This window comes from Rana temporaria, chromosome 11, assembly GCF_905171775.1.
Source record: "Rana temporaria chromosome 11, aRanTem1.1, whole genome shotgun sequence".
Lineage (NCBI taxonomy): Eukaryota > Metazoa > Chordata > Amphibia > Anura > Ranidae > Rana > Rana temporaria.
In genome coordinates, this window is record NC_053499.1 from 58,242,937 (window position 1) to 58,266,136 (window position 23,200).

A 23,200-nucleotide genomic window follows, 5' to 3' on the forward strand; every position below is an offset into this window, starting at 1 on the left:
CGTTTACGCTACGCGGCCGCAAGTTTTACGGGCAAGTGCTTGATTCACAAAGCACTTGCCTGTAAAGTTGCGGCGGCGTAGCGTAAATCCTCCGGCGCAAGCCCGCTTAATTCAAATGATCCAGGTAGGGGGCGTGGATCATTTAAATTAGGCGCGTTCCCGCCGATCGTACTGCGCATGCGCCGTCTCTAAAATTTCCCGACGTGCATTGCGCTAAATGACGTCGCAAGGACGTCATTGGTTTCGACGTTAACGTAAATGGTGTCCAGCGCCATTCACGGACGACTTACGCAAACGACGTACATTTTTAAATTTCGACGCGGGAACGACGGCCATACTCAACATTGGTTGCCCCTCATATAGCAGGGGCAACTTTACACGTCGCAAATGCTACGGAAACAGCGTAAATTCACTGCGTCGACCGCGCGTACGTTCGGGAATCTCGCGTAAATAGCTAATTTGCATAGACGACGGGGAAAACGTCGTCGGCGACACCTAGCGGCGGGGAAAAAAAAATTACATCTAAGATCTGACAGCGTAAGAGCCTTACGCCTGTCAGATCTAATGGATATCTATGCGTAACTGATTCTAAGAATCAGTCGCATAGATACGCCGGGCCAGATTAGGACTTACGACGGCGCAAATGGCGTTGCGCCGTCGTAAGCCCTTTGAGAATCTGGCCCTTATTGTTTATATATGGATGTACAAGGCCCCTGCATGTGTGCTTCTTGCATTGTATTTATTTTGATTCTCAATAAAAATGATTGGACCAGAAAGCTATGCATGCGATTATGGTGACTGGAGACAAGGATGAAATACCAATAAGTGTTTCCTACAGTAATGGAACAGTTAGTTGGTTGGATTTCTGTTTCTACAGCCTTGGGCCACGTATAGCCAGCCACATTCCACGTCGTGGCTTTGGCTTCCATCAGGTTTTGTTGATCTTGTCTGATGCATTGTAGATACATTGTCCAATCCCGAGCCATGCTTGTCAGTAATTGAAACTCTACAGACAAGGTTTGGTCTTCCTATTATGCACATTATGTATAGTAAATAAAATGAAGCAAGAAGGTGAATCAGTGTCTCCCTGACTTTCCAGCAGTTCTGAATTCTTCAGCCTGAACTTTTCTTTTTACAACTCCAGACTTGCCTTATTGGCGGAGAAGACGCGTTCCTGCTTTGCTTTGTCTACACTGCCGTATAAAACTTTCCAGATCAAAGACATATTATACCCCATGTTGGTTTCCTAAAGCAAGACATTCCTGACAGTTTTATGCCAGCAAAAAAAAGATCCATGCAGTTCAGTGATTTTTAAGGACATACAGTAAGCTTAACCACCTCAATACATGGCACTTTTAGCCCCCCCCCCCCCCTTCCGCTCAGGCCATTCTTCAGCTTTCAGTGCTGTCGCACTTTGAATGACAATTGCACGGTCATGCAACACTGTACCCAAAATAATTTGTTATCATTTTATTCACACAAACATAGCTTTCTTTTGGTGGTATTTAATCACTGCTGGGTTTTTAACTTTTTAAAAAAAAAAACATTTTTGAAAAAAAATGGAAAAATAAAAAGTTTTTCTTAGGCCCCGTACACACGAAAGGATCGATCCGCTGGAATTGATCCGCGGACCGGCTCCAGCGGATAGATCCCCTGGTGTGTACGATCCAGCGGATCTGTTTCCGCTGATTTTTGTCCCTGGGGATGGATTTCCAGCGGATCAAAATTTCTTGACATGCTAAGAAATCGATCCGCTGGAATCCAGTCCAACGGATTGATCCGCTGGTCTGTACAGACTCACCGGATCAATCCGTCCGAATCCATCCCCCGCATGCGTCGTAATGATTTGACGCATGCGCGGAATTCCTTATATGACAGCGTCGCGCACGTCGCCGCGTCATCATCGCTGCGACGGCGCGACACGTCACCGCAGAAGGAATTCCGCGGGGATTTTGATCTCATGGTTAGTACAACCATGAGATCAAATTCCGCCAGAGGATTTATCCGCGGAAACGGTCCCCCGGACCGTTTCCGCGGATAAATCCTCTCGTGTTTACCCGGCCTTAGTTTCTCTCATTAAATTTTGTAAAAAAGTAATTTTTCTCCTTCACTGATGGGTGCTAAGGTGGCAGCACTGATGGGCACTGATTGGCTGCACTGATAGGCACTGATGAGGTGGCACCTATGGGCACTGATGAGGTGGCACTGATGAGGAGGCACTATTATGCTGCACTGATAGGTGGCACTGATAGGCAGCACTGATAGGCGGCACTGGTAGGCATCACTGATTGGCGGCACTGATGGGCACTAATGGGCGGCACTGATGGGCACTAAAAGTCAGCACTGACTGGCATCGGTAATGGGCACTGGTTTGTATCACTGATGGGCACTGATTGGTGGCAGTCTTGGGCATTGATTGGTAGCACTTATGGGCATTGATTGGTGGCACTTCTGGGGCTTTACTGTAATCAGGGCACTGATGATCACATGCCCTGTTTTCCCCCCTGAGGAGGTTTCCCGCAGATCGGCTCTCTTTGCACACACACTCTGTCAGTGTGAGGCGATGAGAGCCGATTATGGCACTTCCTGTATTTAGATGTGAGCGGATGTGATTGGACACAGCCGATCACATTGTTAGAGAGCTGCGAGAGATCGGGGTCGCTCATTGTCCTAGCAACACATCGTGTGCGCAGGAGCGGCTATTCGGGTGTGACGTCCACCCAGAGCGAGAGCCGCAAGTCCCTCTGTCATTTTGGCGGTGGGCGGGCAGCAAGAGGTTATAGTGGCACTAAAACCACATCATAAAAAAACTATCAATAAATGCTGTATTACATGCTGTTCATATTCACTCAGTCACTATGAGGTTTGTTTTTTGTATTCTGCAAAAAAAAAATATTCTGCTGCTTTTTATCTCCTCCTTCTGTTCATGTCCCCAATTCAGCTTGGGATTTTGCAGTTGCAGTGGCAACTCTGCACATGCTCAGTTTTCAGTGAGCCAAGCATTTCCTCCCTATGACATTTTAACAGCCCATGTGGCTGTCTTATTCTAAAGACACAGGCTGGAAAGGCGTGACACAGTTACAGTCTGTGACTGGCAGAAATCCGCCCACACCATGTTACTGCCAAAAAATAATAAACATTTAATTTCAAATATATATTTCTATGACAATTTAAAACAGTTTATTTATAGTAATTATGTATTTTTACTCTCTATTCCAAAGGCTGTTTTTTATTTTTCATTTTTTTTTATCATGTGACCAGCAGCAGAGGTCTGCCTGCTCCTCCGTCTGACATTCCTTAATTAGCTAAGGGGCGGAGTCACCCGATGATGCCATCTGGTGACCCCACCCCTTGTGACGTCACTGACCCAGCATGGCATGTTTTTCTCCTGAATTTTCTATTGCCAGCATTCTGTTGTTTACATTTCAGCTGATGCGTCATCGATTGTTAAGGACGCATCAGCCAGCTTCCCGGCCCGCTCTTTAACAACCAGCTATTCTTCACAAAGTGAAAGTTCAGTCAAATACTAACTTAAAGCGGGGGTTCACCCTAAAAACGATCTTCTAACATGACATCCAGCTCACTCTCTACATTGACAGTATGTCGTTATTTTTTTGCTGTACATACCTTTGTACAGCTATTTTCTTCCCCGGCTTCCGGGTAGGGCCTCCCGCGGAAGTGGGCGTTCCTATCCAGCAGTTGATTGACATGATGACAAAAACGACCTCCACCCGTCGCGTAAGGAGCATCACGGGTTGCCGAAAGAACCCGAATGGCGAGTCGGCGCTATACGGCGCCTGCGCACCGACGTTCGGCCCTACCCGGAAGCCGGGGAAGAAAATAGCTGTACAAAGGTATGTACAGCAAAAAATAAATAAAATAACGGCATACTGTCAATGTAGAGAGTGAGCTGGATGTCATGTTAGAAAATCGTTTTTAGGGTGAACCCCCGCTTTAAATCTACTCCCACCCCTATTCTAAGCATATTCTATCTACTCTGTGAAAGGAAAGATCTGTATAATTATCTTTTCTGAGGGCACTCTGGTTCAGTCACGTTATCTGCCATAGTAAGCCTATGGGTGACGACATCGCCCAGGATCTACAGCTGTAGTCTACGACTTCTCCTCTTCACTGAAGCCAGCGCTGGGACCTGATCATGTGACTGGACCAGAGATTAGGTAAGTATATAGATCTTTCCTTTCACAGGATAGATAGAATAGACATAGAAGGGGGACGGGAGTAGATTTAAGTATAGTTAGCGTTTGACTTAACTTCCACTTTAAATAACTGTTTTCTTTTTTTTTTTAATGGGTCTGCAACTCATTGGTTGACAAAATATGCCTGTGGTTTTCATAGAAGGGAGACAGTGCTCACGCAGTGTTGGGGGCTGGAAGATAAGTATTGTCACAATAAAAGCACAGTGAAACAGGATCATCAATTATTCAGTACTACAAATCACTTTCAAACCCTTTGGCCAGCCATAGACAGTTCGAATCTCGGCCGGGTTCAGCAGGAACCAGCTGAGACTCGAACCGTGTGGGCAGGCTGAATGTACCTTGGGTCAACTTGGGTACAACCAGCCTGACGGATTTTCTTTCTTGCAGCTGCTATAGCCGCTAGTGATAATCACTGTCTTCTGCTGGAGGGGACAGCTTGTCCCGTTTACCATTATCATTGAAAGCTAAAGTAAAAGAAAATCACAAATTTTGGGTTGTCTCCACAAAAGTAATTGAGGGGAAATGTTCCAATGGGGACACTAGTTCTGGTGGCCTGGGGGTCCCCAAGGAATTCCCATAATTTACAGGGATTTCCTCTCACTTCCTGTTTCTTGTGGGACAGGAAGTGAAGGGAAATCTCTGCAATTGGACACAGATGGCAAAAATAATACTGACAGGAGATCTAACCCTACTCTGTCCAAAAAAAACTAAAAAAACAATATGCCTATAGTTTTACTTAAAAAAAAATTATACCCCCTTGTAAAAGCCAACCTTTATAAATACCGTATTTATCGGGCTATAACGCGCCCCAGCGTATAGAGCGCACCCCCGAACTTGAAGTAAAATTCCTGCAAAAAAAAAAAAATACTCAGGCCTCGTACACACATCCGAGGAACTCGACGGGCAAAACTCATCGTTTTGCTCGTCGAGTTCTGTGTGAAGCCGCCAAGGATCTCGGCGAGCCAACTTTCCTCATTGAACAACGAGGAAATAGAGAACATGTTCTCTATTTGGCTCGACGAGGAACTCGTCGGCTTCCTCGGCCGAAAGTGTACACACGGCCGGGTTTCTCGGCAGAATTCAGCTCCGATCGAGTTTCTGGCTGAATTCTGCCGAGAAACTCGGTCGTGTGTACGGGGCCTCACAGTTTGGATGCCCCTCATCAGTGTCTTACCTGTCGTCCATCGCGTCCTGCCCGTCGTCCATCGGCGGCCTCGTCCGGTCCGGCGTCCTTCTGCGGCCATTGTGGTGTCCTCCCCGCTCGATCCCTGCTTCCCGCGCTGTGTTCGAACCACTGCGCCGACATATACCGAGCGGAGTACACTCGGGTATAGTCGGCGGGCTCGGCTCCTCTCGCGTAAAGGACGTACAGGACGCACAGGACGTGACCGCGAGAGGAGCCGAGCCTGCCCGACTATACCCGAGTGTACTGCGCTCGGTATATGTCGGCGCAGTGGTTTGAACACAGCGCGGGAAACGGGTATCGGCGTATATCGCGCACCGACGCGGTATACGCCTATAAATACGGTAACCCCTCTATTTGTAGCATAAATATATTTAATTCTCAAGACCCCCTAATTTTGTTTTCCAAACTCTTTTTACAATGACTAAGATCTATTTTACTATATCATTTATTATTTACTAGATTTCTAAACTGGGATGAGTTTAAAAGCTGAAGTACCCCATTAACCTTCCAGAAGTATTTATTTTAGGAAACGTTTGTGCTAAAGGGTCCAAACCAAATGAAATGTAATCTTAATTAAAATCGCCTTTATTATGACTAGCGCTAGCGTAATGCATCCAATTGCTTCAAGCGTTTCCATCAAACTAAATGGTACTGTGTAAATAACCTGGACATATATCAATAATGTACCAAATAAAATGTAAGGTGCCTTAGCCAGAATGTCGTCAGAGGCCAACAGAATTAAGTAAGTGCTTAAATTTAGGCATGAGGTCACAAATTGAAAGCAAATATATTAATGAAAGAGTCTGGCACTCTTTTCACATTCTTAGTGTTGACTAAGGACTGCGCCGCTGCATCTCTACCTTTTACCGCTGCATCAATAAATGAAGTCATTACTGGCACTACAGACAGAGGTGCAGTGAATAGCAAGGTGTGGTTAGGAATGGGGAGTACTGAAACATTGCTCTTGTATTTACATAAATTATTGATACATCATTACCAGTATGACCTTGTCATTGTATAATGCTCTTTATTCCAGAGAGCAGATTTCTCTATCGCTAGCCATGGATAACAGGAAGGCCTATACAGATCACTCTATTTGAGTCACTTATATATTAGAGCAACCAGTGGCAAAACAAAATACTAAATATTTAATTGGCCTCTTTTACATTCAGTCCACATGGCTCGATTCTGTGCATAAGAACTACAAGTAGTATTGATTAACCATATTGCTCCATTATGTCCATATAGCCTCTTTAATTATCTACTGTGCCCAGGGGAAATGTTCAAATTTTGCTTGTTGGCATAGAAGTCTTTGAACAGGTGTCTACGGTATATCTCTTTACTTGTTTGCATTAGAGCAGTGGTCTCCAAACTGTGGCCCGGGGGCCAGATGCGGCCCTTTGCTTGCTTTTATTCAGCCCTTGGGGCACTATTTTCATCCAAGATGCCAACAATGGGACATATTTTCACCACTGACACCAATAAAGGGGCAAAATACCTTCCAATGACACCAATGATGGGGCATCGTTTCTCCCAGTGACACCAAAGATAGGCCGGAATTCCTCCCAATGACTCCAACGATGGGGCACAAATCCTCCCACCGACACCAATGATGGGGTGCTATTTCTCCCACCGGCACCAACGCTGGGGTGCTATTCCTCTCACTATTACTATCCGTGGATGATTGTTTTTCCCACTGCCATCGGGATGTTTTCTACTCCTAGTGACCACAGTCTGGCCCCCCTTAAAGCGGTTGTAAACCGCATAAACTTTTTTTTTTTTCCCCAAACCTGCAATACAAAAGGCATAATAGGCTAGTATGCACCGCATACTAGCCTATTATGAAATACTTACCTCGGAACGAGGTGTGTACCACTTACCTGGTCCACGCCGAGCAGGATGTCATCTTGCTCCGGCGTGTCTTCCGGGTATCGCCGCTCCAGCGCTGTGATTGGCTGGAGCGGCGATGACTTCACTCCCGCGCGTGCGCGCGGGAGATTTAAAATCGGCAGGGTCCGGCGGATGCCGGTCCTTCAGCCGTGGATTCCCCCCTGCGCATGCGCCGCCCGCATTGCGGGGGGAATATCTCCTAAACCGTGCAGGTTTAGGAGATATTCTCCTTACCTACAGGTAAGCCTTGTTATAGGCTTACCTGTAGGTAAAAGTCCAAATAGTGGGTTTACAACCACTTTAAGTCCGAAGGACAGTAAACTGGCCCTTTGTTTAGAAGGTTTGGAGACCCTTGCATTAGGCTGTATTCACATTGTAACGCCACGTACGCGGGGTATTTTGCCGCGATTTTTTTACTTTTTTTTACAGATAATTTTCATTGATGTCTATGCCCGAACGCCAATGCCGCCTGAAAAAAAGGGCCCGGGACTTGTTTTCAGGCGGCAGGCGTACGGCGTTCGGCGTGAGATGTGAACCATCTCATAGACATCAATGGAAATTCGCCCCTCCAGTGGCACGAGCGTCGCGCTTCAGGCGTATATACGCCGAGGTGTGAATGCAGCCTTAGAGGCTTGTCTTGGGGCCTCTGCACATTACTGCAGTGTTTGAAGAGGCTTTCAATGATCCCTCTTGTGACAGACACCTTAGTTAATGTTCCTATGTGCAGGAAGGAGATCTTGAGGCACTTTATATGTATAAAAGCTATTTACACCATCTACACACTAAAAATTTTCTAACACCTCAAAGGTACTGGGCTGGTCAGAACCATGGGTTGATCCCAGTGTAATCTTAATTAATTAAGAAGACATAAATTGCTTAAAATTTGCCTTTTTACGGAGCGAAACAAGCTTTAAGGTAGAATTAAAGGCAAAACTTTTTAAAATGTTGGATAGAGTAAGGCAGGGTTATAACCCCTGTCGTGTTTAATTTTTTTTGCCAGAGGGGAGATTTCTCTTTACTTTCTGTCCCTGACAAAATAGGCAGTTGGAAACCCCTGTTTGTCACCAGGGTCACCAGAGTTCCCATTTGAAGACCCACGGTAATACCTTGAATCTTTCTCTCAGGGGCATGGTCACCAAAAAACAACAACTGACAGGTGTTCTAATCCCTCTCCACCCTATCCAAAACTTAGGCCCCATACACACGATAGAATCCATCCGCAGATAAATCCCAGCAAATGGGTTTCTGCGGATAGATCCTATGGTGTGTACACGCCAGCGGATCTGTTTCCGCGGAGAAATCGCATATTTGCTGACATGCACAACAAATCCATCTGCTGGAATCCATTCCAACGGATGGATCCGCTCGTCTGTACAGACTTACCGGATCCATCCGTCCAAAGGGATTCCCCGCACGCGTCGTAATGATTTGACGCATGCGTGGAATTCCTTATATGACAGCGTCGCGCCGTCGCCGCGTCATAATAGCGGCGACGGCGCGACACGTCATCGCCAGAGGATTTCAGCGCGGATTTCAATGCGATGGTGTGTACACGCCATCGCATAGAAATCTTCTGAAATCCTCGAGAGGATTTATCCGCGGATACGGTCCGCTGGACCGTATCTGCGGATAAATCCTCTCGTGTGTATGGGGCCTAACAGTTATACTTTAACCACTTGGGATCCGCCTGCCGTCAATTGACGGCTACAGTGCGGATCCCAATATCCAAACCGCCGTCAATTGACGTCCGCCCCTTAGGGCGGTCCCCGCGCGCGCTCCAGAGCGCGCTGCGGGGAAAATCTGTGTTGGCCGTGTCCCTCGGACACAGCCAATTACAGATCGCCGCGAACGGCCAATCAGAGTGGCCGTTCGCGAGGCGATCTGTGCGGCCAATGAGAGAGGATCTCATATGTAAACATATGAGATCATCTCTCATTGCCGTTTTACACAGAGACAGCGGTGCTGTCTCTGGAGAGGAGACCGATCTGTGTCTCTTGTACATAGAGACACAGATCGGTCACCCCCCCAGTCACCCCCCCTCCACCTACAGTTAGAACACTAAGCAGGGATACATTTAACCCCTTCCTCACCCCCTAGTGTTAACCCCTTCAATGCCAGTCACATTTATACTGTAATTAGTGCATATTTATAGCACTGATCGCAGTATAAATGTGAATGGCGCCAAAAATGTGTCCGATGTGTCCGCCATAACGTCGCAGTCCATTAAAAATCGCAGATCGCCGCCATTTCTAGTAAAAAAAATAATAAAAAAAAAATATTTCTGTCCCCTATTTTGTAAGCGCTATAACTTTTGCGCAAACCAGTCGCTTATTGCGATTTTTTTTTTTTTTTTACCAAAAATATGTAGAAGAATACGTATCGGCCTAATCTGAGGAAAAAAAATGTTTTTTTTTTAAATTGGGATATTTATTATAGCAAGAAGTAAAAAATATTGTATTTTTTTCAAAATTGTCTCACTTTTTTGTTTATAGCGCAAAAAATAAAAACCGCACAGGCGATCAAATACCACCAAAAGAAAGCTCTACTTGTGGGGAAAAAAGGACGTCAATTTTGTTTGGGAGCCACGTCGCACGACCGCGCAATTGTTAGTTAAAGCGATGCAGTGCCGAAAGCTGAAATTTCACCTGGGCAGGAGGGGGGTATATGTGCCCAGTAAGCAAGTGGTTAAATATTAGATATAAAAGCAGATTGTAGTTACCAGGACCTAACCAACACACCATTTCAGGTAGATTCCATAAGCAAACTGAATGGGGTTGATTTACTAAAACTGCAAGAGTGCAAATTCTGGTGCAGCTTTGCATGGTAGCCAATCAGCTTCTAACTTCAGCTTGTTTAATTAAGCTTTGACAAAAAAAAAAAAACTTTGGAAGCTGATTGGTTTCTATGGCATAAACGCTACATTTGGAGAGGAGTCAACAAGGCCTATGATGAAAGGCACAGAGGTGGGTCGCTGATGTTTTGGGAATGTGTGAGCTACAAAGACACAGGAAATTTGGTCAAAATTGCTGGCAAGATGAATGCAGTATGTTATCAAAAAATACTGAAGGAACATTTGCATTCATCAGCCAGGAAGCTGCGCATGGGATGTACTTGGACATTCCAGCATGACAATGATCCAAAACACAAGACCAAGTTGACCTGTCATTGGCTACAGCAGAATAAAGTGAAGGTTATGGAGCTGCCATCTCAGTCTCCTGACCTCAATATCATTGAGCCACTCTGAGGAGATCTCAAATGTGCAGTTCATGCAAGACAGCCGAAGAATTTACAGGAACTGGAGGCTTTTTGCCAAGAAGAATGGGCAGCTTTACCATCTGAGAAGATAAAGAGCCTCATCCACAAATACTTCAAAATACTTCAAACTGTCATTAATGTTAAATGTGGCAATACACGGTATTAAAGGGGTTGTAAAGGTCCGTTTTTTATTTTCTAAATAGGTTCCTTTAAGCTAGTGCATTATTGGTTCACTAACCTTTTCCTTCGATTTCCCTTCTAAATTTTTTTTCTTTGTCTAAATTTCTCAATTCTTGTTTCTCCTCTGTAAGCTTGCCCCCATCATTCAAACCATTCTGGCTGGGGGTTAGTCAGCGTGCTCGCCCCCTCCCTTGGGACTACATACCTGCGGGGAGACGCTGTGTTCACATTCAGAAGGGAAATCGAAGGAAAATGTAAGTGAACCAACAATGCACTAGCTTAAAGGAACCTATTTAGAAAATAAAAAACAAACCTTTACAACCCCTTTAACTACTTGTTGACCAGCCGCCGTCATTCTACGGCGGCAGGTCGGCTCTCCTGGGCGAGAGCCCGTAGCTATACGTCGGCTCTTTGAGCAGCCACTAGGGGCGCGCGCCCCCCGCTCGTCCGTGACTCCCGTGCGGGTGCCCGGCGGGCGCGATTGCCGCCGGGCACTCGCGATTGCTCGTTACAGAGCGGGGACCGGGAGCTGTGTGTGTAAACACACAGCTCTCGGTCCTGTCAGGGGGGGAAATGCTGATCTTCTGTTCATACAATGTATGAACAGAGGATCAGTGTTTCCCCTAGTGAGGCCACCCCCCCCCCCACAGTAAGAACACACCCAGGGACATACTTAACCCCTTCCCCGCCCCCTAGTGTTAACCCCTTCACTGCCAGTGGCATTTTTATAGTAATCCAATGCATTTTTATAGCACTGATCGCTATAAAAATGCCAATGGTCCCAAAAATGTGTCCGAAGTGTCCGCCATAATGTCGCAGTACCGAAAAAAAATCGCTAATCGCCATTACTAGTAAAAAAAAATATTAATAAAAATGCCATAAAAATACCCCCTATTTTGTAAACGCTATAACTTTTGCGCAAACCAATCAATAAACGCTTATTGTGATTTTTTTTACGAAAAATATGTAGAAGAATACGTATCGTCCTAAACTGAAGAAAAAATGTTTTTTTATATATTTTTGGGGGATATTTATTATAGCAAAAAATATTCATTTTTTTCAAAATTGTCGCTCTATTTTTGTTTATAGCGCAAAAAATAAAAACCGCAGAGGTGATCAAATACCACCAAAAGAAAGCTCTATTTGTGGGAAAAAAAGGACGCCAATTTTGTTTGGGAGCCACGTCGCACGACCACGCAATTGTCAGTTAAAGCGGCACAGTCCCGAATCGCAAAAAGTTCTCTGGTCTTTGGGCAGCAATATGGTCCGGGGGTTAAGTGGTTAAGCTTCTATCTCTTTCAGTTGCCTCAGAAAGCCAAATGCTAAGAGGGTACCCATGTGTGGGTGCTCTAAAGCTGGGCTGTCTGGGTCCCTGGACACATACGGCATGGGTGAACCGTGCTCTCGCTCCTTCCTCACGGAAGTTTGACTGACAGCAGCAAGAGCTATGGCTCCATTGCTGTCAGGGTCTCCTGTTAGACCAGGAAGTGAACAGGGCAGGAGCTGGGACAGTGCTGGATAGAGCCAGATAACGGAAAATTGTTATTCTTACCTTCGGTAATTTTCCTTTCCTGGCCTGTCCTCACGTCAGCACATCATGGGTTAATCCCCTCCTCCGGTCCACCAGTACCACCTTCTTTTAGCTAATAAGTAGGGGGCCCCTCCTCCCAGTCCTTGTTCCACTAATTTGGCGGTCGACAGACTATAGGGAGGGAAATGCTGTGCTGACGTGAGGACAGGCCAGGAAAGGAAAATTACCGAAGGTAAGAATAACAATTTTCCGTTTTCCAGTCCTCCCGTCAGCACATCATGGGATTTAATTTAACACCCTAGGGCGGGAAAATGTATATAAGACTCGGACGACAACAATAAATGTTGCTTAAGTGAATCTTTCTTTATTTTGCCTGAAAAGGTGCCGATACCACGGCATTTCCGAAACTAGACGCCTTAGATGACGTCACGTCTAGATTTCCAATGCTTTGCGAAGGTCTTGCAGGAACTCCAACTGGCCGTCTTGCATATTTCTTCAACTGGTATTTTGGCAAATGCTGCCCAGGAGGCTGCCACCCCTCTGGTAGAGTGAGCTCTAGTTGCCTGAGGAGGCGTCAGCCCTTGTTTCTCGTACGTGAGCTTTCTTACTTTGGTGATCCAGGTCGAGATTATTCTTGTTGAAACGGCTTGTCCCTTTTTTTGGCCCAGATGGTAAGATGAAAAGGCAATCAGTTTTGCGCACTTGTTGAGAACGGTGCAGGTAAATTGAGAAAAGGTTGACCATGTCCAGAGGTCCAGTTTTTTTTTTTTTTTTTTCCTGCCTAGGAGGTAATGTAAAGCTAGGTAGCACTGCCTCCCAGTTAAGGTGACATTTTTGAAACTACCTTGGGCGTTGCTATTGGTGAAGGCCTCAGAATTACTTTGTCTGGAAGGATGATACAGTACGGTTCCTTACTGGACAGGGCCGCTAGCTCGGATACCCTTCTTGCCGATGTTACGGCGGTGAGAAAAAAAACAGTTTAAGTGTTAGGAACCAGAATGGACAAGATTCTGCCGGTACAAAAGGATGCAGAAGTAGTGCTCTTAGCACTGTGCCCAAGTCCCAGGCCGGAAATAGAGACTTCCTTGGAGGATTAATTTTCATGGTCGCTTTTAAGAATTGTTTTACCAGTGGTTCGTCTGCCCACCTGTATCCTGTAAAACACAACAAAGCTGAAATTTGTACCTTCAATGTACTATAGGCTAAGCCTTTGTTTAGAGCAGATTGCAAAAAGTCCAGTACTTGTGCCACATTCGGATCCACCGAAGCGAAATTTTTCTGTAACGCAAAAGTTGTAAACTTTGCCCAAATCCTGTTGTAGGTGACATTGATCGAGGCCTTTCTAGACTTTAACAGTGTTGAGATTACTTCCTTTGAAATGCCTTGTGCCTGGAGTCTGGTTGATTCAGCAGCCAGGCCGTCAGTTTTCAACCTGTTCAGGTTGGGGTGAACCCATTGGCACTGCCATAGGAGATCTCTCTTTAGCGGCAGACGTCTTGGGGGAGCCAACGCCATGTGTAGGAGTAGAGGGAACCATGGCCTCTGCGGCCAAAAGGGTAGAATTATTATTGTATGAACCTTTTCCCTCGCAATCTTTAACAAAGTCCTCATTACTAGCGGCACCGGCGGAAAGATGTAAACTAGGGGAAAATACCATGGAATGGAGAAGGCATCTTGGGTCAAGGCTTTGTTGCAACGGAACCTGGACACAAATTGGGGTGTCTTTGTATTGACTCGGGTCGCCATTAGATCCACTGAGGGTGTCCCCCACTCGGAAAAGATTGGTTCTAGGAACTTCTGGTTCAAGGCCCATTCGTTCTTGTCGTGGAACTCCCGACTCAGATGATCCACGATGGAATTCTGGCTGCCCGGAATGTAGGCTCATGTTAGGGCTTCCAGATGTGCTTCGCCCACACAAATATTTTGGTTGCCACCTGCAGAAGTGGCAAGCTCTTGGTTCCGCCCTGTCTGGCTATATATGCTACTGCTGTCTTGTTGTCTAACATTAGTTTAACTCAAGCTCCCTGTACCAGTTTCTCGAAGGCCTGCAGGGCCATGTATGCTGCTTGCAGCTCCAAAAGGTTGGAGTGTCGGGATTCCGTCTTGCTCCAAACTCCATGCACCTGCCTGCTGAGGCAGTGAGCAGCCCAGCCCTGAAGACCGGCACCCGAAGTTATCGGAACCCAGTGCCTGGGGCTGAGGGGCATGCCCCGCGACAGGTTCTCTGATGACTTCCACCAAGCTAGGTTCTGTCGAATCTGGCTTGGTATGAGAATCCTCTGGTGAAGAGAGGTACCGTCCTATTGGTTCAGGAAGGTTGCCTGGAAGGCTCTTGTGTGGAATCTTGCCCAAGGAATGGTTGGGCTTGCTGCAGTAAACATCCCGAGTAGGGTCATACAATCTCTTGCCGTTAGCGATGTTGACTTCATCACGCTGCTGACGCAGGCTACCAGTTCTGCCTTCTTTCGTTCGGGTAGGAGGACAAGGCCTCTGTTTGTATTGAAAAACAGTCCCAGATAATCCATCTGTTGTGAGGGAATCAATTGGCTCTTTTGCCTGTTGATGATCCGGTCAAATTTTGATAGGATTTCTAGAACCATCTCGCGTTGAGACGCCAGTTCTCCGCTCGAATGTGCTACTACCAGGATGTCGTCTAGGTAGTGAAATATTTTTATGCCTTTCAGGCGAATGACGGCAATAACGGCTAGTAAGATTTTGGAAAACACTCGCGGAGCTGTGCTGATGCCGAACGGCAGACACCTGAACTGGAAGTGATCTTCCCCTACCAAGAATCTTAGATATCTTTGGTGGCTCTCGTTGATTGGGACGTGCAAATATGCATCCGTTAGATCGACTGATATCAACCAGTCTCCTGGTTGCAACACAGAGATGATTGTAAATACAGACTCCATCTTGAACGTCTTGGGTTCTATGAAGTGGTTTAGAATTCTCAGGTCCAGAACTGGTCTGAGATCCCCCGATGCTTTGGGAACTAGAAAGATTGGAGAGTATACCCCTTTTCCTTGTTGGGATAGGGGCACTGGCGAAATTGCATTCTTTTGCTGTAAGCCGTCTAAATATTCTTGTAAGCAGTTCCGTTTCCTCTGATCTGTCGGTTATTTTGTGTGGACCACCGTATTGGGTGGTTTCTTCTGAAAGGATATTTTGGAACCGTATCTGACCGTCTTGCGGACCCACTGGTCCTTGACCTCTTCCGCCCATACTTCCCCGAAGGACATTAACCTGGCGCCCACCTGGGGGGGGATGGGCGGTTAACCCGTCAAAAAGATTTTTCGGGTTTTTTCACGGTCTGTGCCGCTCTAGACTTTACCTTCCCCCGAAAAGAATCTTGTGGATTTTTCTAGTAGGGCCTTGTATATTCCCGTCCTGGCCTGTATGACCTGGCGTCATACGCCCTTTTGTAGTCTGGTTGGGCTGGCCGGGTGGCCTGCTGTGTCTTCGTAGGTCTCTGCGGCATTAGACCCGACTTTCCCCCTGTAGCTCGACTAATAGCTTCTTCTAGGGTCTTTCCGAACAGCACCTTGCCATTAAACGGAATATTGCAGAGACTTAGTTTTGAGGTGCTGTCTGCTCCCCAATGTCGCAACCAGAGGGCCCTCTTTGCCATCACTGCAAAAGCCATGATTTTTGCGAGTAACTTTGTCAGGTCCATAGAGGCTTCCGCTATGAAATCGGCGGCAAGATTGAATTCCTCCATTGTCTGTATGACTGATTCTGACCCTGTATCTGCTTTTAGGGCTGCTTGGGTGAGTGCTCTGGAGACTGAGGTTAGGGCAATAGCCGGGCGGCACGCTGCACCTGCAGCTGAGTAGACCTTTTTAAGGTCTGTGTCTGCACGTCTGTCCATTGGGTCTTACAATGGCAATGCGACCTGTCGGGCCAGGCGCTGTAAGGCCACATCTATGCCCAATGGGGAGTCCCAAAGGTCTGCTTCTGGGCTTCTGGGTTTTTATAAGGGTACAACCTTGAGAAACGATTCTGTACGTTTGCCCTCTCTTCCGGCTTTTCCCGTTCCTCCTCGAATCGGATTTCCGGCAAGAGGGAGAAAGTAACCCCTTGCCTTTTCCGGCTAGGAAAAAAAACTTAAATTTTTTTTTTTTTTTCCCCCCTTCAGCTTGGCTGAACATCTTGATCCCAGTCAATGGTGTCCCTCACGGCTGTTACAAATGATTCAACATATTGAAAATCAAATCAATATTCTGAGGGCTCTTCAGAGTCCGATGAGCCTAGTGATAGCGTCTCCCAGGCAGGTGATTCATCGCCCACTGATTGATTGGCACTACTAACTTTAGATCTTCTAGGTGTTTTGGTGGCTGCGGCTGACTGAATACCCTCTGCCACCTGTAGCCACGTCCTTAATGCAGCCGGTGCATAGAAGTTTGCCAGGTTCGGATGGTGCCGAACATGCCCAACAAAGACCATCGTCTGGGCGGGGTCTTGATGCATTTGGCTCTGCTACAGTCGCAGAGTGACTGGATTTGCGTGCTGGACTAGAATGGGACTTATGCGTTGCCCGAGAGCCAGACGCTTGCGGAGATTTTGAACGGTGGCGGGACTTTTTTCTCCGTTCCTGTCTTATCTTAGGGCTTCTGCTCCTAAAAAGACAACCAAGAAACACTACCTTTAGCTCTTGGTATTGCACTCTTTTACGTTGTGGCCCCCGTTGACCCCTCCTACCTGTCCGGTGACTTTGGTGCATCCTGAGGCTGTGGTGAGCTCATGCTGTGTAAAAAAGCAGGATACGCACATCAGGCGGTGTAGCAATTGATACCTAATTTTATTTTTTTTTATTTTTTTATTTATTTATTTATTTATTTATTCTAAAATGACTGTTTACAGGGTATAGAGACATAAAAGTTAACTGATTCCTTTTAAAAATGATTAAGAATAGATTAAATTCAATCATATAATGTACATCTAGTTTCACTTTCGGTTTCAAAGGTACATACATGAAGTTCCGGGTGAGAGGTGAGTCGGGAAGACACACAGAACAAAAACAAACAAATCCAGGGCAGTTTTGTTTCCAAAATGAATCTGATTGGTTCTGAGGAGTTTTAGACACACAGTAATGACAGCTTAGACCATCGTGAAAAGCTACTTCAAAGCAAAAACAAACAATGAGGACCTGAAAGCATAGTGCAGCGCTGACACAATCTCACACAATCTCACACAATCCTCCTCAGCTGGAGGCTTACCTAGTGCTTCCTCTCCCAGACAGTGGCAGACCGCTCTGAGCCTCCTGTCCTGGAGAGTCTTTTAAAGCCGATTTGGGCACGCCCACGGCCCCGCCCCCCCTGTGAGGTCACCGCCGACTAACATAAAGTGAAGGAAGGAGGGGCAGCGCGCTCCAACGGAGCTCAGATCTGAGTAAGGAGAAGGAGCCAGCATGTCCTAGCAGAGGACAGGAGACACACCACAGCCTCTATGATCACAGTAAGCTTCCTATAAGCTAAAAACGCCCGCAGCTCATGCACCTGAGCGTCCAGTGTCATAAAGGGGCATACCTTTATTACTTCTGGACCTTCCAACCCGAGGAGAGGCTGAACCTGGGTGGGGATGGTTCGGTAGGGGGGTTTTTCTTTCTTCCTCTTCATTCATAGCTTGATTGTCTGGAAGAGTCTTAGGTGGTCTGATCGTCCGACCAAAAAAAAGGAACAAGGACTGGGAGGAGGGGCCCCCTACTTATTAGCTAAAAGAAGGTGGTACTGGTGGACCGGAGGAGGGGATTAACCCATGATGTGCTGACGGGAGGACTGGCCAGGAAAAGTGTTTTCAGATGGGGGGGGGGGGGGGGGGGGGGCTGGGGTAGGACAGGTAGGGGGTGTTTTTTTTAAGCTAATGCAGAGAATGAATTAAGGTAAAAACATGAGTGTGAGTGTATGTGTGTGTGTAAGACAATGACTGACAATGCTGCTGTCCAAAAGTGTCTCCATTGCACCCCACATTTAGGCTGCATTCACACCTGAGCGACAAAACGCCCAACGCCGGAAGCTTCTGCCGCTAGAGGGGAGAATTCCCATTGCTGTCTATGGAGATGGTTCACATCTCATAGACGCCGAACGCCTGTCGCCTGAAAAAAGTCCCGGACCCTTTTTTTCAGGCGACATTGGCGTTTGCCCATTGACAGCAATGGGAAGACTTTGAAAAAAATAAAATAAAATTGAAAGTTTCACACTCGCGGCAAAATACGCCGCTACCGCCGAACGCGGCTGTCGCTCAGGTGTGAATGGAGTCTAAAAGTCGAAACACCATAAGACAGGAAGTGTGAAAATAAAGAGACAAAAGCCAAAAAAAGAAAACAAATACAGCCACTATTATTAAGGATTGGTAAACTGCAATGTATTCATTTTTTTTTACATTTTGGATTTAATACGGCTTTAAAATATATGTCCCTTCTTCTGTTACCTAGGCCTGGACACGTTTCCTAGAAATGTAACTGTTGTTCAAGAGGTGAGTATTTTACACTTATTTAAGAACACTTATGCCAAGTACACACGATCAGACCTTTGTCCGACCAAATTCACATCGGAATTCGGGGCATACACACAATCGGAAATTCCTGACACTCTATCACGTGTAACATTCTTCTATTTTACATTATTCCAATTGTATTGTGTATTATATATCAGCATTTTCTATAGTCTAGGAATAGCAACTTAATGTTAACTTTTAAAGGGTATTAAACCCAAAAGCAGATACTGTTTTCATTATATTGCATCTTACCCACTCTAAAGGCCCGTACACACGATCTGACTTTATGACAACAAACCTCCCACGAACCTGTTTTTGCAGACAATCCGACCGTATGTACTCTCTATCGGACAAACTTTTTCGCTTTTTTACCGGACGAATGTTCGCTGTGAGAACAGACAAACTTACTGGCAACAAATGTCCAATGGAGCAAATCCGATCATGTGTACACAAGTCCATCGGACTAAAGTCCAAAGTACAAACACGCATGCTCAGAACCAATGCTAAAGATCAGACAACAATAGCAGAAGTTGCCCAAAGGGCGGTGGTAAAGAGCAGAAAACCCATGTAGTACGTCTAATACGTCACTACGTTCGTGTTTGTTGGCTGAAAAAGTCCTGCCGTGCGTATGCATACCAAGTTTACGGACAACGCCATTCAGAGCAAAATCTACGGAAAAGTCCAATGGAAGTCCGATCGCGTGTATGAGGCTTTAGATGTGATGGCTGCATTTTTTGTTTTTTAAGCTTTCTTTATTTTTACCTGATGATCTGGCCTGTTAGTCTGTTTGTAAAACCTTTATCCCAAAAGGAAAAAAAAAACAGTTTGCTGTAACTGTTTATAAAGTATTAGCTGTGGAGTTCAGCTCCAATTTTTTAGTGTATTTCAATCTGCTAGTCCATGTAAAACTCCCCTCCCCCTGCAGGGGCGAGCTGGGCCGGGATGCAAGGTGGCAATTTCCCCCCAGGCCGTCCCAACTTAAATGCATAACGGCCGCTGCACCTGACCGCATGCTGTGGCTTCTGGGAATTGAAGTCTACTCAAGTGCCCTGTGATTGGCTGACCAGGTTACATTTTCGGCCACACGCTGTGGCATTTTGGGATTTGGAGTTCACATGCGCGGTGCGCCCTGTGATTGGCCGACCAGGGTCATGTTCGGCCACACGCTGTGACATTCTGGGATTTGGAGTTCACGCGAGCGGCGCGCCCTGCGATTGGCTCCGCCGAGCTGGTCATGTGTGGAGAAATGTGGACACAGAAGGTAAGGGACAGTCTAAATCAGTTGTGGGGACCCCTAACGGAAAAATAATTTTCCTATAGTGGTGTGTCGGCATCCAAGGTAAGATAAGTAATTTGCACCCCTAACCCACAGACATTTAGCGCTCCCTGAGTCCATTCCACTCGTACAATATTAAAACCCCTTATAGTACATTTTAGGATGTACCACTCTTTCTCTTTATTTTCCTTTCTTTCCCTTTTTTCTCTCTCTATCCTAATTTCTTGTTTGTTATCCCCATCCCTCTCTATACGTCTTTCTTGTTCTTTCTCTTATTCTTTCTCTCCCTTTTTCTATGTTCCTCCCCCTCTTTTCCTCTCCCTTCCATGTATTCTCTATTTTTATTTCTTCTCTTACTCCCTGGTGGGAAGTATGGAATCAGTGGCAGTGCTGGCGGGGAGTTGGGATCAGTGGCAGTGCTGGCGGGTAGTTGGGATCAGTGGCAGTGCTGGTGGGGAGTTGGGATCAGTGGCAATGCTGGTGGGGAGTTGGGAGCAGCCAACTTAGGTGCTCTTGATCATGGTCATCTGCTGATCTGAGAACTGTAGTGGGGACTTTTAAAGGCAACTCTAATCACAGGTAGTGTTACTCACTATGTCTCCAACTTTGTGGTTTCTCGTAGCAGTGACACCTGCTGAAATCAGCAGATAGGGTCTCCTCCAGCCCCTCCCACTTCACATTCCTCATCAGTCAGCTGACCTCTAGTTCCTGCCTCCCAGCTATGCCGTGAACTCAATGGGCGGCTGTGAAGAGGCTGAGTGGGCAGCCGCAGGCTTCAGGAACAGCCCAGGTTTTGGGGACCCCTGGCAAATCCTCATTTGACCCCCAAGGGGGTCCCGACCCCCAGGTTGAGAACCACTGGTCTAAATGGAGAAGAGATAGACATGGGAGGATACAGAAAATCTGAAAGGAGAAGGAAATTACATAGGAGGTGATGGGCAATCTGAACAGAGAGAAGATAGACACAAGAGATGATGGAAAATATGAAAGGAGAATGGATGGATACATGCCTGTCCCTCTGTCCATCCATCCATCCCTCTCTGTCCGCCTGTCCCTCTGTCCTCCCATCCCTCTCTGTCCCTCTGTCCACCCATCCCTCTCTGTCCGCCTGTCCCTCTGTCAGCCAATCCCTCTCTGTCCGCCTGTCCCTCTGTCAGCCCATCCCTCTCTGTCCCCCTGTCCCTCTGTCAGCCCATCCCTCTCTGTCCACCCGTCCCTCTGTCAGCCCATCCCTCTCTGTCTGCCTGTCCCTCTGTCAGCCAATCCCTCTGTTAGCCAATCCCTCTCTGTCCGCCTGTCCCTCTGTCAGCCCATCCCTCTCTGTCCCCCTGTCCCTCTGTCAGCCCATCCCTCTCTGTCCACCCGTCCCTTTGTCAGCCCATCCCTCTCTGTCCGCCTGTCCCTCTGTCAGCCCATCCCTCTCTGTCTGCCTGTCCCTCTGTCGGCCCATCCCTCTCTTTCCACCCGTCCCTGTCAGCCTGTCCCTCTCTGTCCGCCTGTCCCTCTATCAGCCCATCCCTCTCTATCTGCCTGTCCCACTGTCAGCCCATCCCTCTCTGCTCACCCATCCCTCTCTGTCCGCCTGTCCCTCTATCCATCCATCCCTCGCTATCCACCCATCCCTCGCTATCCACCCATCCCTCGCTGTCCACCCATCCCTCGCTGTCCACCCATCCCCCTGTCAGCCCATCTCTCTCTGTCCACCCATCCCTCTGTCAGCCCATCCCTCTGTGTCCGCCTGTCCCTCTGTCAGCCCATCCCTCTCTGTCCACCCATCCCTCTCTATCCACCCATCCCTCTCTGTCCACCCATCCCTCTCTGTCAGCCCATCCCTGCACCGTGAGCTGGGGCAGTGGGAGGGCGCCCAGGGCCGGCCCTACAATGGGTCCCGATGTGCCCATTGGGCTGCCTCAGAGGGGAAGTGCCGCCAGTTTACACAGAGCCAGGATCTCTCACTTACCTGGCAGCCACTGTCATACAAAGTTCTGCCTCCTGGACTGGCTCCTATGATAGACAGCACACTGATGACGTCCATCATAGGAGCTGGTCCAAGAGGCGGGACTTCATATCACATCGGCCACGCTGGGTAAGCGGGAGATCTCTGCTCTGTGTAATGCGGCTGCTCTCCTCTCTAATCCCCATGCACTGGTGAGGCTGCGCTGATGGGCACTGGTGAGGTTGCGCTTATTCGGTGGTTCAGTGGGCCACTTGACTGGACTTGCCCCCCAGGCCTAAGGCTGCCAGCCCTCCCTGCGCCCCAGACTGACAGTGCTGCTGTCCAAAGGTGTCCCCATGCCTGTTCAATCAGAGTGGGGGCTCTCTTATACCAGAGGTGTGTTACTGGCCAGATCCCCAAGTGAAAACAGAGGGGAAAAAACTAAAAAAATTTAATTTATGCAGCGATCTAATGATTGGTAAGCTGCAATGTATTACATTTTTGGTTTTGGGTTTAAAACTGCATTATGGCTTCATACAGACAGGGAGTTTACTTTTCTTATACACTACTCCGAATGGCAGAGATCCTGGCGGGAGGAAAGCTGATTAAAAAATACACCTAAAGCCACATATCGCACATACACTTAGACACGTTTAGACCCATCAAGCATTTTGGCTTAATTGGATTCCATTGGCTAGAATATTAATTTATTTTGGCCATTGAAGTGCCCTAATGCTCAAAATGCTAGCATTTAGACTTGTCAAGCATATAGTCATGGTTTTATTTTTTCAGCCTGTAAACACTTTTCTACCAATACGCCTTGAACACATAGTCCAGTATAGAGGTGCTTTTACTGGATACCAAAAGCCTATAAAAGCCGTATTCTTTAATCCCAGTGCACACCAGGCCTAAAATAGATGTAAGTAATAAAAAAAAAAATTGTAAATACATTTGTAATAAATAAAATGTGTAATTTTTTTTTTTTACTTTTTATTTAATTTATAACTATATTCATTCATTCATTCATTGACATTCTTATGTACTCATTACAATTACAGACTCTTAGCTAGATTCAGATACACTGGCTTAATTTTGAGGCGGCGTAGCGTATCGCATATACGCTACGCCGCCGTAAGTCAGAGAGGCAAGTGCTGTATTCACAAAGCACTTGCCTCCTAAGTTACGGCGGCGTAGCGTAAATGGGCCGGCCTAAGCGCGCCTAATTCAAATGAGGAAC

At 46.8% G+C, this 23,200-nt stretch overlaps 1 protein-coding gene across 2 annotated transcripts in view; it reads left to right on the forward strand.

The window, feature by feature from the left end:
- The window catches only part of LRRC56 (leucine rich repeat containing 56), a 127,411-nt gene that overhangs the window by 35,937 nt on the left and 68,274 nt on the right, over positions 1 to 23,200 (forward strand). For both annotated transcript variants that reach the window (XM_040328605.1, XM_040328606.1), the window contains exon 2: positions 18,690 to 18,730. The gene's annotated coding sequence lies outside the window, so the exon portion shown is untranslated. The remainder of the gene's footprint in view (positions 1 to 18,689; positions 18,731 to 23,200) is intronic.